Consider the following 16,961-nt stretch of genomic DNA (forward strand, 5'->3'; position numbering starts at 1 on the left):
CATATTTCCTGATCCATGCTCCAGAGCCAGAGGTGGAGATGCCTCCTGTTGTGCCCTACCCTCACCGGTATGATGGCAGATGCCTGCAGAGGACCCAGTAGACCTTCGCATTCTTTCACCGGTACTTCGACACAGTAGCTGCTAGGGAGGTAACTCAAAACTCACAGTTATTTTTGCGTTAACAACAACTAGTGACAACTAACCATCTGTATATATCCCCTGTTTACAAATCGCTTGGCAGCCTTGGGCGTTGATGCCGGTTGGAGTTAGAGACTAGTATGCCGGTGCCCGGAGGGCATCTCATTTTTGACTTCTGCTAGAGGACCTAGTGTGTTGAGCCTTGTTTCTAGGCGAGCGATTCATGCGCCAGACCAACGGCTTGCCTGAGCCAGTAGTGCCCATGTCTCCTTCGGCATCTATGAGGGCCATAGAGAGCATTTCCTTTCAGGAGATGATCCAGTTCGCGAAGGGCTTAGATGCCGACTACTTCCGTGGGGAGGGGGATTATTCGACATTCATCCAGACACACCTCATGCATCCCTTGACGGGTGTTCATGCTCATACAAGCAGAGCAGTAGGAGCCCCTACGGTAGGTAGGACTCGCGTGACGAAGGCCAGGACTGAAGGGGCCCCTTCCGCTGGGCAGGTCACCGATTGGCCAGAGCTTCCGACCGAGTTGACATGCTGGCGGCATACCGGGGATCCCTATCAGGTTCCGATTGAGCCCACGGCGGCCGGGCATGCACTTGTCGGGATTCGAGGCCCGACTCAGGTGTGGACCATTCTTTACAGTTGTATTTCATATTTTGTTTTAGACATGTTCATTTTCACATATTGATCATTCAAATTGCATTTACAGGCATTTATCAAGTATACGAGAGGTGCTCTCGAGCTGATAGCCTCCCTGATGGGGATGGTACAGAGGAGAGAGGTGCTACTTAGCCTCTACGGTATTCAGGTAATTTCTTTAGTTTTATATTCCAGGCATCAAATTTCCACTGACATACTGACATTGACATCTCAACTGAAAACTTCCCAAATCGTATTGATACGCTGCATTTGACATACTGCATTCACATACTGAATTCATACACCGTATCTGACTCCTGCATATACTCATTCTGCATACTGTGCTTACATCTAATACGTATACTGTAATTGATATGTGACAACTGTCTTTTTAGATTCCACCCATAGCGATGGCACCAGCGGTAGCTGCAGCACCCGCACTAGTAGTACCTTTTCCGATAACAACGAGGAGAGAGAGACAAGCTCCAGCATGCGGTTGAGGCAGAGCTAGGGGCACCCAAGCCGAGAGTGGTCCTTCAGAGCCTATTCTGAGTGATGATGATGCTGAGACGAGTGACTCTGAAGAGGCAATGAGTAAGCGTTCAGATTCATCTGAGAGTGAAGGCGATGGCGTTGGCTCGAGTTCCGAGAGTGGAGGCGATGCTGAGGCAAGCTCTGAGGTAGAGAGCGGAGATGATGCTGGCTTGGGTTTTGGTCTAGGTTCAGACAGTGGCTCCGACGGAGACAGTGTCCCAAAGTCCTCTTCTCCGAGGAAGAGGACGAAGAGGGCTTCTCGAGCCTGAGGCGACCAACGCTGATTTTTTAATATTTTGCTTAGTTTCTTTTTGTTAGCAGCATTAGCATATGTATACCTTTAGAAAGTTCTGTTTTGCTTTAAAACTTGTACTCCTCTTTTGTAAAAAGCCATGATCGAAATAAAACTGGCAATTTTATGAAAAATGTGTTGTATATTGCATCATGAGCACCATATATGCGTGAAATGGACAGGGAATTGAAATGGGTAAGAACATTTGATTAAAACAAGATATTTAATCGGGTAGCGAACCAACCAACAACCAAAACACAAAATGTAATATACAACTCGATAATCAACAACATATAGCTTGACAAAACAATACAACTACAACTTGATAAACAAATCAAGACAACACAAATACAACTCAACAAACTTGCTAAAACCAAAAAGGACTGAAAACAAGACCTTGAGATACACAAAGAGCCAAACAAAACATATGCTTTCAGCACTGTTCAGGAAAAAGGAGGACAATAGACCTGACAGGAAGGGTACCGACCAGACTAGGAGCTTGCCAGGTATCTGCCAGCCATGGATGAAATTTGTCGGCCACCAATGTGCAGAACCTTCAGATTGTTGACAGCTGGCTTCCACTTATTGTCTCATCTTCTACAAAAGGTTGAGCTTCGTGATTTCTTCATTTCAGCTGCAAATCTTCACAAATGGAGCCATTTTTCACCGAAAAACTCTCAGATTGGATTACAACTTTAGATGGCTCGGAAAAGGTGAATTTCTAGAGTTTTGACGTAAATGCACTTTTCCCGCTGAGCCGTTCTTCGCTTTGTTTTCCGTTCCTTCATGTCACGGCTAGATGTTGGAACCCGATTACACATGTCTTTAGCTTTGGAGGACAAGAGATATGCCTAACAATCGAAGAATTTCAGGTGCTAATGGAATGTCGGCGTGATGAGGAAGTCATACTTTAGCCCCGTTTCAACTACATCCAAGCTTTGGGACGAATGTGCGTGCTTACTCTACACGAGGCTCGATCTTTGGTTCACAATGGAGAGATGGATATTCCCAGTTTGATTCATCAATTTTCTGACGTCAGTGACTGCAGTAATCTTTTTTGGCGGGGTTTTAGGCAGCACGCCCTTTGCTTGTGCATGCTGGCTCATTTCCTTCTTGCCCCTAGTTTTGGTGGGTCTAGTATTCGGCTAGTTAAAGTGGCCCAATGTTTGAAAGGGGGCAAGAGTTACATTGGCTTGGTGCTAGCCGAGACTTTGATAGGCTTAGATGCCTTCCATCGACAAGAGACCACCAAATTCGTGAGAAGTCCACTACTTCTTCAGGTAATGTTTCCCATCCTTTCTTATATGTATTTCTCACATCACTAGGTGCTCATGCTCTGTTTTTCTCTCAAAGCCCTTTTCTCACTTTTCTCTCAACATACATCTCTCTATTCTTTAATCTCTCTTTTTTTTTTATCCCTCCCCAGGTGTGACTTATGGATAAGCTGAAGGTATTGGACTCTTGCCCCGCATACTTAGCTTGAACATACTTCTTCTGCCAGCAGCTAGTGGATTTCTTGAATGAGGGATGGTGGTGCCAGTGGATGTGCAACAGGTATGCTGTTGACACTACTTAGCATTGTCCCTAGCTTAACCTAACCAAAATGAGCTACAGCATGACTCAGCAACCTGGTACATAGCTGATCGGCCATACACACTGCGTATTTTATTTTTTTTCTAATTCAAAAGTCAGTTTGGACATGATCAGACTTGCCCAGTGGAGGGGGTAGAATACTCGGTTTCATTCCCCATCCGAGGTTCAAATTTGGCTAGGTACCTCACTACTTGGAGGACGAGAGAGTTTCTGTCCTCTGCCTCTAGTTTCAACTGCACCCTTTCTAGCGGGTGCCTGGCTTGGCTCGAGGATGAGGCACAAACTGGGCCTACTTTGGCATCAGAAGCTTCCACGAGCACGAATAGCGGACGCAGGAGCACCTGACGCAACTATGCCCCTAGTTTATTGCTTTGATCTTTACTTTTCAAGTTTTATGCATGTAATAAAAGCAACTTTGATTTGTATCGGGAGTTGGAGAACTTTGTATTAAAATCAATGAAATTAAAGTTGTGAGCACTGAAAATTTTCCTTTGGCCCAAAAATGGTCTAAGTTGTAAAAGGTAAAATTTGAACAAAAATTAACTTTTATCAAAACTTTTCAAAACCATTTTCGAAAAGGAACACCACTTGACACACACAAAATCTATCCTCGAGACGCACAACCCCGGATCCAAAGATCACAAATTGGCCCTTGATTGAATAACATTGCTTAGCACTGTAACCAATTGTTCTTTCAGAGTGAGGATCACAACTGAACTTTCAAATAAAGAACAGACGACGATGACCTGATCAAACACACGGACATGACAGTTGATTTGGAGGTGTTTACGGCCGGACTTCAGGATGAAATTGCCTACGTATCCCGAGGATGGGAATCAGGCCTTACGTAGTTCGGTTCGGGTTCACTCGAGTATTAACACTCTCCTTTTGCACTCTAACTTTTGCCAAAGCCGCCCTTTAGGGCTTTCAACCTTGCGCGCTCAGTTTTTCTTTATTTCTAATTTTTTGTGCTCTAACTTTTGCCTAGGTCGCCATTCCAGGTTTTTGGCCTAGCGAGCCTCTCAGGGATAGTAATTCTTCAACTTGTCCATGTTGATTGGTTGGGAAAATTCTAGGCCATCTAGGTCCATAAGAATAACAGCACCACCCGACCAAATAGTTTTGATGATCTAAGGACCAGTCCAATTGGGTCTGAACTTGCCCCTAGGGTCATGGATGGGAGCTTGGTCCCTTTTTTGAGATTCCGAGACTTAACCTTCTTGTTAAAAGCCCTAACAATCCTACGTTGATAACCCTGATTATGGTACAATGCTTTCAGTCTTCTCTCAACAAAAAGCATCAATTCTTCGAACCTGCTTTGCTGCTAGTCCGCCTTTGTTATTTGACACTCAGCCATAACTTGCAGTGACAGGACTTCTATTTTGATTGGCAGAACAACTTCCATCCTATAGACAAGAGAGTAAGGAGTTGCCGCAGTCGATGTTCAGATTGAAGTTCTGTAGCCCTAGAGCGCAAATAACAATTTGTCTGGCCAGTCTCTGTAGGTCTCGACCATCTTCTATAGAATATGCTTGATGTTCTTGTTGGTGGCCTCAACAACTCCATTGGTTTGCGGTCGGTATGTAAATGACTTGTGGAAAGCCACATTATATTTTTCCAACAAGTCCATCACTTCTTTCTTGAAATGAAATCCATTATCTGAAATGATCTCATTTGGGACTCCATAATGGCAAATGATGTTGTTTCGGATGAACTTAGTCACATGCGCAGCTTTCAACACTGTGTAGGACTGAGTTTCCACCCACTTCGTGAAGTAATGAATTGCCACTAGAATGTATTCATGCCCATTCAACCCTTTTGGTGTGACTGTCCCAATGACGTCAATTCTCCAGATTGAGAAAGGCCATGGTGAAGTCATGTTGTACAGCTTCGACGGTGGGATATTCATGCGATTAGCATGAATTTGGCATTTGTGGCATCGCCGAACAAAATCGATACAATCCTCCTCCATGGTGGATTAGTAGTAACCTTGCCTGAGAATCTTCCGAGCTAACATTATTCTGTTCATGTGTGCTCCGCACTCTCCCCCATGGATGGCCTCTATCAGGCGCCTTGATTCTTCTACTTCAACACACAACTTGTGCATTCCTAGATGTCTTCTCTTGTACAGTTTACCCCCACAGATGATAAATTGAACGGTCATCCGCCGTATTGCCCTCTTATCTTTGGCATTTGCCCCTGGTGGATAAACCTCCTTTTCTAAGAAGTTCTAAATATCATAGTACCAAGGGTTTTGATCTTGTGCTTCATCTATTACAGTGATAGTCTCGTAGGCCGGCGTATACCTCTGCTCAATAATGATCAGACGCATCCGGACTCCAAGCAGAATGTTTATCATGGAAGATAGAGTTGACAAGGCGTCAGTGAACCTGTTGTTCTCTCACAGTAGATGCGTGAAAGTCAGCTTTTCAAACCTAGGAATCAAAACATCTAAGGTCTGGTGATAAATCTTTATCTTTTCTTCTTTGACCTTCTAGTCTTCTTTTGCTTGAGAAATAACTAGGTTCGAGTCCCCAATAATGTCCAACCTTTTTGCCCCTAGTTCCAGGGTGACTTCTAAACCAGCGATACATGCCTCATATTCTGCTTCGTTATTAGATGCCTTAAACCAAAGTTTGAAGGCTAAAGGTATATGGAAATTGTCGGGTGCTATCAGCAACACACCTATCCCATAACCGTATTGATTAGACGTTCCGTCAAAGTACATTGTCCAATCTCTTCCTTGACTTGTAGAATAGCTTCACCTGGGTATAGGTATTCTACTGCTTCATCATCTTCTACTAGGTGATCTGCGAAGAACTCCGCTATAGCTCTTCCCTTGACAGACCTGCGAGTAACATACTTTAGATCAAATTCGAAAAGAAGAAGCAACCAACGGGCTAGTCTATCCGTAAGCGCTGGTTTCTCAAAGAGATATTTGATGGGATCTAATCTTGAAACCATAATTACGGAGTGAGCTAACAAGTAGTGCCTCAACTTCCTGGTAGCCCATACCAAGATTAAGCAAGCTTTTTCCAGCGGGGTGTAGCGGGTCTTGTAATCCAGCATTTTCTTGCTCAAGTAATAGATGGCTTTCTCCACCCTATCCTTAGATTCCTGAGCAAGCATGCATCCTATCGTTGTGTCTGTTACCGTCAGATACAGAATCAAAGGCTTCCCCAGCTCCAGCGGTGACAACACGGGCGGATTCTAAAGATACTGTTTGATCTGCTCAAAAGCAAATTGGCATCGATCATCCCATCGGAACTTCTTTCCTTTATTCAAGAGACCAAATAGTGGTTCACAAGTCAAGGTTAGTTTAGAAATAAACCGTCTTATGAATTGCACTTTACCCAGAAAGCCCCGCACCTCTTTTTCAATCCTTGGTGGTGGCATTTCTAGGATAGCCTTGATTTTGGAAGGATCTACCTTGATGCCCCTCTGTGTGATCAAGAAACCTAGCATTTTCCCTACTGTTACGCCAAAAGCACACTTTTGTGGATTCAACCTCAGTCTGTATTCTCTGATTCATTGAAAGAATTTCTTCAAGGCGGTGTAGTGGTCCTCTCTTTCCTTGGACTTGACAATCATGTCGTCCACATACACCTCAACCTCTTTATGGATCATATCATGCAAAATCGTGGTTATAGCCCTTTCATAGGTAGCCCCGACATTCTTCAGCCCAAATGACATCACCTTGTAGCAGTAGGTTCTCCATAGTGTAGTGAAAGCAGTTTTTTTTCTCTATCCTTGGATGCCATCAGAATTTGGTTATACCAAAAAATCCATCCATAAAGGAGAGCAATGCATGACCCGTGGTGAAATCCACCAATTCATCGATGTACGGCAAAAGGAAGTCATCCTTCAGACTAGCTCTATTCAGATCTCTGAAGTCCACACACACCCGAATTCTGCCATCTTTCTTTGGCACTAGGACAATGTTGGCCAACCAAGTGGGATACTCAAATACTAGTAAGAACCCTTCGTCGATCTGCTTGGCGACCTCCTCATTAATCTTCAAAGCCTAATCCAGGCGTATTCTCTGTAACTTCTGTTTGACAGGTCTGGCCCTGGGGTTGAGAGGGATCCAATGCTGTATAATCTCAGGATTGATTCCAGGCATGTCTTCGTAGGACCACGCGAAAACATCTTTGAAATCTTTTAGTAAAGTGACGAAGTGCTCATGTTCCTCTGAAGTCAACGTGGACTCGATCTGGACCAAACTCGGATCCTTTTCAGTACCCACATTAAAAGCAATGATTTCATCAGCAAGGAGTTTTGCAAACCTCTCCTTCTCCCGATTAATCAAAATTTTCAAAACCAGAGGAATTCTTTCCTCATCATTTTCGTTAAAATTTTGAAAGTCCTAATCAATGCAATAAACAAGCGGCACAGAGAAATACTTAGAATTTGCAGTGGCATTCTCATTCAAAAGGTCCAGCTCATCCAGTTCTTCAGTTACAACTGACTCAAAAGCAAAAGAAAAGGACGACCTAGACAAGACCTTGGCATCCAGGTTATCACTACTAGGAATACTAGACTCAGACTCAGAAGCACCGGAATCTGATTCCGACTCACTACCCGACTAAGAATGTAGAGGCCCTAATTTTTGTAATTACCATTAAATCCCTAACCTTGAGTTTATTTTAATAAAGCCCTTGAATTTTTGCTTAATTGCGTTTTGAACCCTAGAATCGGGAAGTATCGCGGATTAATTTGAGTAAACCCTAATCGATCCCGTAGATTAATAATCACCTTTAAAACCCTATTATTAATTATTAGACTCTATAATTATAGATTAATCACTTTAAAATCTTAATTCCTGGTAATGCCGTTTTTGCTCAGTTTCTAGGGCTGTTCAAAAATCCGTTCAAACCGGTAATTCGGACCGAACCAGACCGAATCGTACGGTTTGGTTCGGTTCTATTAAGAATTGGTTCGGTTTCGGATTAAGAAATATGAGAACCGTAAAAACGGTTCGGTTAATGGATTTTATGAAAAAACCGCAGTTCGAACTGAACCTAACCGAACTGAATTTTAAAAGATATATATATATAATATCAAGTTTTATTTTTATTAATTGGTTTTTTATAATTTTAATGATATTAGGATGGTATAGATATGTAATATTAAGTAATGCCTTAATATTATTAGTTTTTATCATGAGTTAAATGTAATTAGTTTGAGTAATTATTTTGCTAATATTAACAATTTATTCTTGTAAATAGAAATTTTTGGAACCGTAAACCAAATTGAAACCGAACCGTTTTTTCGGTTTGGTTCTGGTCCGGTTTTACAAGTGTAAATGTCTGGTCTGGTTCTCAAAATCACAGAACCGTTAGGATCGATTCGGTTCTTGGATTTTCACAGAACCGAACCAATCCGGACCGTGTACACCCCTATCAGTTTCTCGCCCTTGTTTGCGCTTTTTATTTAACGGGATCCAAATTTATTAGTTTAACTATTTTCTAATGCTAGTATATTGTATACTAAATATCAAGGTTTCATAAATTTAGACTGGGTCCCTATATACTTGTATTTTATTTCATTTCAAACTTTAATTGTAATATTTTCTTAATTAATTTACTTATGCCTATTGTCTTATATTTATAAATACAAATATCTTATATATATATATATATATATATATATATATCTTGGAGCCCATGTAGTTGACCATATGATGGATGAAAGGGCCTTGATGGCAACTTTGACAAATTACACTTATAAAACTTGGCTCCTAAGAAACCTCCTAATCCTTTCTCTATATATATGCACACTTCACCCTCTCAATTTAGAAATTTTTAGCCATGCACTAGAGGAGTGAGAGAGAGTGATCTTGGAAAAAAAAGAGAGAGGGGGAGAGAGAGAGAGAGAGAGAGAGAGAGAAGAGAAGAAAGAAAAGAAGAATTGTGTTGAGTCTTGTGCAACAAAGGTAAACATACATCACCTCTTCTCTCAAGTTGTTCTACCACTTATTTTTTTCCCCTCCTAATACATGCTATTTGTATATATATGTTGTAGTCTAGGCCTACACTCTTCTAAAAATGTGTATTAATTAAGAAATGGTATGCTTCTCTTTCTTTCTTAAATTTCTAGCAGCACATCTTTTCCCTCTCTTGAATTTATTTTCCTATCAAAACTTCATAAACTCGAAATCTGTTTTTATGGTGTAATATTTGGTATGTCTAGAGTATGTGATAATTTTGGTAGGACCTAAAGATGTATTTTTACAACCTAAACAATTTTTCTAAGTTTGTTACTCACAGAACCAGAAAAACAGTCAACTTTCTCTATTTTTCTAAAATGCCAGAAAAATAATCTTGAGTCCACTTTTATGTCAAAATCTTAATATTGGTGCTATATTTTAACTAAAATTTGTTTGAACTCAAGATAGTGAGGGGTTAGAGAGAAAAACAGATTTGCGTAACTATCAACAAATCTGGATAGATCTTGGTAATTTTGAATTATCTTAAAATCTAAAATACCTATCCTACTTTTGTAAGTTGAGTTTGAAACTAGACTTATTTATCTACAAACTCACATGCGGCCAGGTACTTAGGGCCAATAAAAGTATTTTTTCATAATTATTTTCAAACTTGTTCAAATATGGAAATCTAGAAATTTGTCTTAATATGCTCCTATTTGGTTTGCAACTCTTATATTCTATGTTTCTTGAATGTTTTAGTCTTGATATGTAATCTATGATAATCTGTGAATTTTCCTTTACCATGAATAAATTACTTGTTGTTTAGTTTGGATTCATAATTACATTGACCATGCTTTGCTATAACTGAGAACATGATGCACTTAATAAAGGGAAAATCAAATGGGATGGTAATAGGTTTCGATCATTGTATTAAATTTTAAGAGATAATGAACGATGGATTCAAGAGTATGATATAGTGGAACGTGTTCCATTTTTGTGAAGTCTTGTGCAAGTGTGTTTTCGAACCCTAACATGGCACGGGAGGTATTTTGGCTGCTTAACGAAAATGAGAGGCATAAGGGTGGCAGTGAGGGTCTCACATAAGGAGAGTATCCCTGGAAGCCCGTTCCCTTGGGGCAGACCGTGATGTCACCACTCGGGTATGTAACCTAGGTGCGTGGGCATCATTGGTAATTGTGCGGTAAGCGACGCACTGGTGGTTATGTGGTAAGCGACGCATTGGTATTGTATTAACCAAGGGGGAGTCAAAATTGCCCATGGCCAGAGTTAGTGGTTGGATAGGAACGACATTCCGCGGGGAGTTTCCTAGAACTAATTAAAATTGACTATTATTCATGAGAGCTAAAATTTAATTAAAAGGTCTGCTTAATTATTGCTTTCGCTATATGTTATGATCGTGCTGTTATGTTACTTGTGTATTTGGAATAGGAAAAGGGTTGGGGTGTGTGTGTTTACTTGGCATTCCAAGCTCATGGCGTTTTATGCCAAGTGAATGCGAGTTTTACATTGAGAACAGAATCCCTAAAAGCTTTGCGGAACCATGGCTACCTTAGAGATTAGATTTTATATTTCTTGTATTTTGGATAATCTTTTTGTATCAAGGAACTGATATGTATTTAAAGACTTAAAGGATTTTATCTGTAATTATTATTAATATTTTTTTTGTGTAATTATTTGTATTTTGTGCTTAAAAATGATGTGTATCTGCTAGTTGCTAGAAGGGTTCACACCCGGTTGGTCCCCGATCATGGAAACGGTCAGGTTATCTCCCAAGCTCTCTGAGTCAATCGAAGGATCCGAAAGGAGACATGCCAGTGCTGCTCCTACTTCAAACTTACTACTGTCCGGGTCAGTTTTTATGCTCCGCTCGGCTTCAGCAGTTAGTTCAGCCTGTTCCTCTATATCACTATCTTGCAGTTGCAAGTCAAAGAAAATTTCGAAGCTAGAAACTCGTTGCTTCTCAAAGTTGAATCAGGGTTCGGGAAAACCGCAAAATGGGAAGTCTTCACCCTCCCGAACAAAATGACCATTTAGGGTTCCCCAGATTGGTCTGTGCACAAGTTCATAATGCTTCTCGGTCTGCTTAGCTTTGGTTTTGCCTGCTATCTCTTTTCCTTTCCTAACCCAATCCTCTTTGGTGGGCATATAGCCAAGACCAAAGGTATGCAAATTATGTGGCACATCGGCCAATGCAGTAACGCCCTTCCGGCCACTTCTTCCCAACCCCATTCCTAGAATATGTTGGAGTTTGTTCATGAAATAGACTGATTGGGCGCTAACATACAAGCCCTCATCAGCTGCCAAAATGGTTTGCACTGCTCAGGCCTCAGCTAGGGTAAATCCAGAGAGGAAAACATCCTCTTTGCCATGAACAATTTCCAGCACAGGTGTAGTTACCTTTGGCGAAGGATGGATAGATGAATTCCCAAACACAATAGCTACCTCCTTTCCATGGGGGTATTTCAGCATTTGGTGGACGGTAGAGGAAACAAATTTTACTTGGTGCAGCCAAGGCCTTCCTAGCAATAGATTGAAAGTGGCCAACACATCTAGGACATAAAATTCAATAGCTTGTTGACCTGCGCCCACTTGAACTCTGATCTGTACCGTGCTCGTAACCTCTCTGTTGGTATTGTCATACGCCCGAATCACCTGGGCTGTAGGCATGAAATCTGCGGGTTTCAAGCCAATGGCATATGCTGTATGAGATGGACAGACATTGATTGTTGACCCAGTATCAACCAACACCACTGGCACCAATTTTTCTCTGCACTCCACTAATATGTACAGAGGTTTGTTATGCGCTGAACCTTCTAGCGGCAGTTCTTTCTAAAAAAAGGTTAGGGTTAGACTGGCACCACCTGGGAAAACTAGTCCTACAAGCTGTTTAGGAGTGGTGTCAATGGACAGTTTGGCCTTGTCCATTGCTGGTAATGCAGCCTGTCGATGCACCCTAGAAGCCATGAGCAGACCCCAGATTGAAATATCGGCTTGAATCTTCTTTAGCTGTTTCAGCACTGCTTCTTCTTCCAACTATTTTTCCCTCTACTTCTCTACCTCTTTATCCTTTTCGGAGGCTTCAGCTTGGTCCAAGTGCGGGGGCTTGAAATACTGCCCACTTCTACTCATATGATCAACCTCTTCAGAGTACCAAGTGTTGTTTGGCAGGTCTTCACTCCAATCCTCGTCGATGTGAGCCAAAAGCAGATCATCGTCCTGCCATCATACACCTCCGACAGCTGACAAATAGTTGTCCGGCTCCGGTCTAATCATTCCTTCATTAGAAATATCCCCCGCAGGGTGTTGAGCTATTCTAGCTTTTTGTTTTTCTTGATCCCTTTCTTGCACAAACCACTTCAACGCGGCTTCCTATGCAGTATCCGCGGTACTCACAGTGCCCAGTTCCCAAGCTAAATTCTTGATGCCAGTGCTCTACGACAGTTTCCCCTTGTCTTCAGCCATTCCGACCACTGCAACTATTCTTGTTTCCTTTTCTTTAGGTTTTGGTAGAGTTTCTTCCTTTCAGTCGGGTTCATCACTAAGCCACCCGGAGTTGTCTGTCAACCCATTCAGATTAAACCAATCAATCTGCACGTCCTCCTAATCTTGTTCGTCGTAGAACTACAGATTGTCTAAGTCTTCTTCCAGCTCCGCTAGATTATCTAGACCTTGGCTTGGGCCATCCTCTCTAACCACACTAACCTTTGCTATTGTGGACAATACCACTTCAGGATTGGCTTGATCAATTGACATAATGTAATAGCATAGGTCATACTCCCCTTCAGTCAAATCCTTCAAGTACTCAGGTAGCGGACTGGCATCCTCCTCCAAGGCCAACCTCCATTCTTCTGCCGTTGTCACCACCACGGGTTCAGGTTGTAGAATGAAAATGTTCATCATGAACAAGTCCATGTTTTTAGGGATGAACATAGCCGATTTGGGTAGGTGGGAAGGGGTAATATATACGCTGGGGTCATATGGGATGGCGAGTGTATGTATTAGATTTAAGTACCGGGGTGGATGAACTTGGTTGTGGGCTGGAAGAGGGTTGGTAGTTACATTTGGCTTTTGGGGTGGTGCTATCACCTTGTTGTCAATGAGATCCTCAATCTCATGACGCAGCCTGTAGCATTGGTCGGTGTCGTGACCATGCTGTTGGTGAAAAACACAGTATTTGGCCAGGTAGTGTTTAGGCAGGAGATGATTTGGGTAGTGGGCGAGGCTCTAATGGCTTAAGATGCCCCTTTTTGATCAGCACCCCAAGGGCTTTGGATAAAGGGATATAGAGCGGGGTAAAGTCCCTTTGGGTTCGAGCTTCGTTGTTTGAGGTTGAGGTTTATGGATTTGTACTGGTGAAAGGGTTAGCAGTCTTGGCTGTAGTGGTGACGACATTCACGTTAGATGGCCGTGTAGTTGTGCTTCCATTCGTGGTTGCATTGGAACTGCGCATGAAAGGCCTCTTAGGCTATTTCTTCTCATCGGTTATCAACCCTTGTTTCATTGCATCTTCAATCTAAACCCCTATCTCATGGAGCTCAATGAACGTGAACAACGATAAGATAATCATCTTCTGCAATAATTTCCTTTGCAGATTGCGGACTACCATCCTGATTTGGTCCTTCTCAGATGACCTGGTAGTCATCATTGAGGCCTTGGCCCTCCAACTCGTTACAAAGTCTGATAAGCCCTCCTTTGGCTCTTGACGGGTTGCCTCAAGATCACGGGTTGTGACCTCGATCTGGGTATTGTAGGAGTACTGTGCAATGAAGGCCTCAGCTATTTCCTCCTAGCTTCGTTTCACAGAGTCTTCCAGCTTTGCGTACCAGATAGTCGCTATTCCTGACAGGGTCCGGCCGAAAAGTGATAGCTTTTGAAGTCTGGTGAGGCCCATTGGCCAAAAGATGTCTGAAAATAACCGCAAATGGACCATGGGATCCCTAGAGCCATCAAACCAATCTATTTGTGGCATTTTGAATCTATCTAGCAGAGTTACTGCAGAGTCAGTATGTCCATCTTCGATGTTAGGGATTGAGTTCACACCCTATGCCCGCTTGAGAAGCTTCTCTAGCTTGTTGACCTTTAGTGCAGTGGGGTCGACCTCGAATTCAAATGGAGGGTCAGTTTGGTATACTGGCGCCTTGGAGGCTTGCGATGGGATGGGATCTACTGGGTTGCCCAGATTCTCTTGGACATTGGCAGTAATTCCGAGTGCTGGAATACCCACTGGAGGTGCATAGGAAGCAGAAGCCGTTGCTTACTGTGGTTTCTGTTGCTGCAGCCTATTTATCGCTTCTGCTTGATGGGCTGTAACTTCAGTTTGGCAGGCAACATCTTATTGCATGGTTTCCATTGTTTCTTGGAGGTGACGGATCAAGTCTTCCATACCTGAAGAGTAATGAGTGATTTGAACAGGCGAGTGATCTCTCATTGACCTAGGTATAGAAGGTTGTCCTTGACTTAATGTAGGTGATTGTTGAACTAGTGAATTATACCTAACTCTCCTCCGTTTCGTATCGGGTGGGAGCAAAGCAAACATAGGCTGTCCCCTAACAAGATCCCCAGATTTGTAAGTCTCCTTACATGGGTCTAGAGTGCTTGGGGGGTAACAGAATTGTCCAAAGAAATTGTGAGAAACTACCTTGCAAAAAAAAAAAAAAAAAAAAAAAAGAAATAAAGTAAAAGAAAGTGAAAATTAGAAGCCGCACAACACCTCAGCTCAGATGTGAATAAGACATAGTTGTAATCATAAGCTGTAGAACTACACTTAACACTGATTTTTGCCCCCTAAATCTAATACCCAAACTTGCAACTGATATGCACGTTGTCGTAGAGTTTCACTCTAAAAGCACATACAAGTTAAGTGAGAGCCAAAACACCCCTATGATGGGGTAGGGTTACCCTGTCCTAGTTTGGTTAGGAGCTAGGGTTTACTATTCAAACAAAGAGGTTTCAAACAATCCTGCATTCGGGTGAGCAACCTGTCGTAATTTGGAACAGTCTCTATAGCTTTTAATATTCATCTAGGTCGAATGGTCAAAAAGGATACCTCAACAAGACGACCTGATATACCTCACACACCTAACACTGAGAAGTGAAAGGAGGATCAAACGGTACAGCAGTAGTCTAGATCTAAGGATTGTGTTCCCATCGTGCAGGGCTCGTGACCGGTCAGCCTTTTGCAAGCTTTTCCAAGCAAACCTCCGACAAACCGTCCAGGAATAGCAGATGGCAAACACAGTGACTTAGGTGCACCAATGCAAATGCAATGCAAAGAAACACATAAGTGTAGATAAAATGTCATATCTTGAGTCTAAGTCAAGTTCTCTAAATCCCCAGTAAAGTCACCAGAAACTGCAGCTCGACTTTTTCGCGTTCCCTTTCGGAAACTCAAAAATAGCCCTACAGTTCGGACTCCCATAGTTCTGAATCTAATCTCACAAGTGTAATATGAAATTGATAAACAACAAAGAGTCCAAATCCAGCAAATCTTTTAGAAAATCGATTTTTGAATCAAAAATGCCAAAATTGGACTGCTTTGCCAGATATAGAGTCACCACCTAAATATTTTATTTTGAAAAAATTTAGGAAACCTATGACTCATGCCAAAGGCCACGTGTCCGTCATCACCAAAGTTGCCTCGGCTCGGGAACTTAGGTACGAGAGGGGAAGGTCATGAATTGAGCAGCCCCGCTCGCCCGATCAAAGATCGGCCTCTACTAATCATGATATGATTTTTTATCGACATTATATGCTCTTGTTCTGGTTATTAGGCTAGCATTACTACGTGATGCGCGCATACAAGTATAGACTAGTTTGCCTATATTGAAACAACTCGATTTCATGTTTATTTTGTGAAAAGGGTTCAATTTTGCCACCTCAAGTGAGCTTAAAGTTTGGGAATTTGCCACTAAATATAGTGGGCTTATACGTACATTTATTGAATCGTTCCAATTCAAACAACAAGCCTTCATCCACAGGCATTCAAGCAGTTAGCCAGTAAGCATTTAGCCTCATGGAAAGCATAGTAGTCATAGCAATCACTTACACTCATGCAGGTTTGCTAAAGCATTCAAAACTCACCTAGTACTTCAAGCCAAAATAAAAAAAAAAGTTAGAAAAATATGCACGGTTCCTAACTATGCCAAATGACTAATGCAACACATGCAAATGATGCAAATTAATAGGCTCAGCTACTAATATGGCATATGACTCAATTCAAGGCATGCGGTCCAAAGCACGTATTCACCGAAGTATTGGAAAAACAATGTAGTTTGAATGATGCACCGAGCCTCGGTGCATGCAATACAAGATGAATGGATGCAAGCATATGGTATGCTAATCGAAACATGTCCCTAATCTAACCATCAAACGCCGGTAAATAAAAGGGAGAAAGACGTGGGGTTAGAAGACACACATTATTACATTACGCTCTCATGAAGGAGAGTCTGAATGAATTAAGCTAACTAGTAACTAATTAAAGCTAAGCTAATTAAGCTAATTATTACAAAACTTAAACGAATAATTAACTAACTATCTAAGGAGAGTCCGAATGAAATGCCCCAACTTTCCTTGTGTTCAATTAACGTCCGATTGAACACATCAAAACACAATCAATTTCTTATCTTGCACCATTTTAGCTTCCATTTTTATTTACCCATTTTAATTACATTTCCATCCTTTAACCAATTAAGTCCATTGGTGAGAAGTCCTCTAAAGGGAAGGAAGTGTCAAACAAGGGGTAGCTTAAGGCAAGAGAGAGATGTCATGCCATTGGTAATGAACCCCCAAAAGAGGATTAAACCA

Source organism: Camellia sinensis, chromosome 11 (assembly GCF_055761805.1).
Source record: "Camellia sinensis isolate YWXY chromosome 11, ASM5576180v1, whole genome shotgun sequence".
Taxonomy (NCBI): domain Eukaryota; kingdom Viridiplantae; phylum Streptophyta; class Magnoliopsida; order Ericales; family Theaceae; genus Camellia; species Camellia sinensis.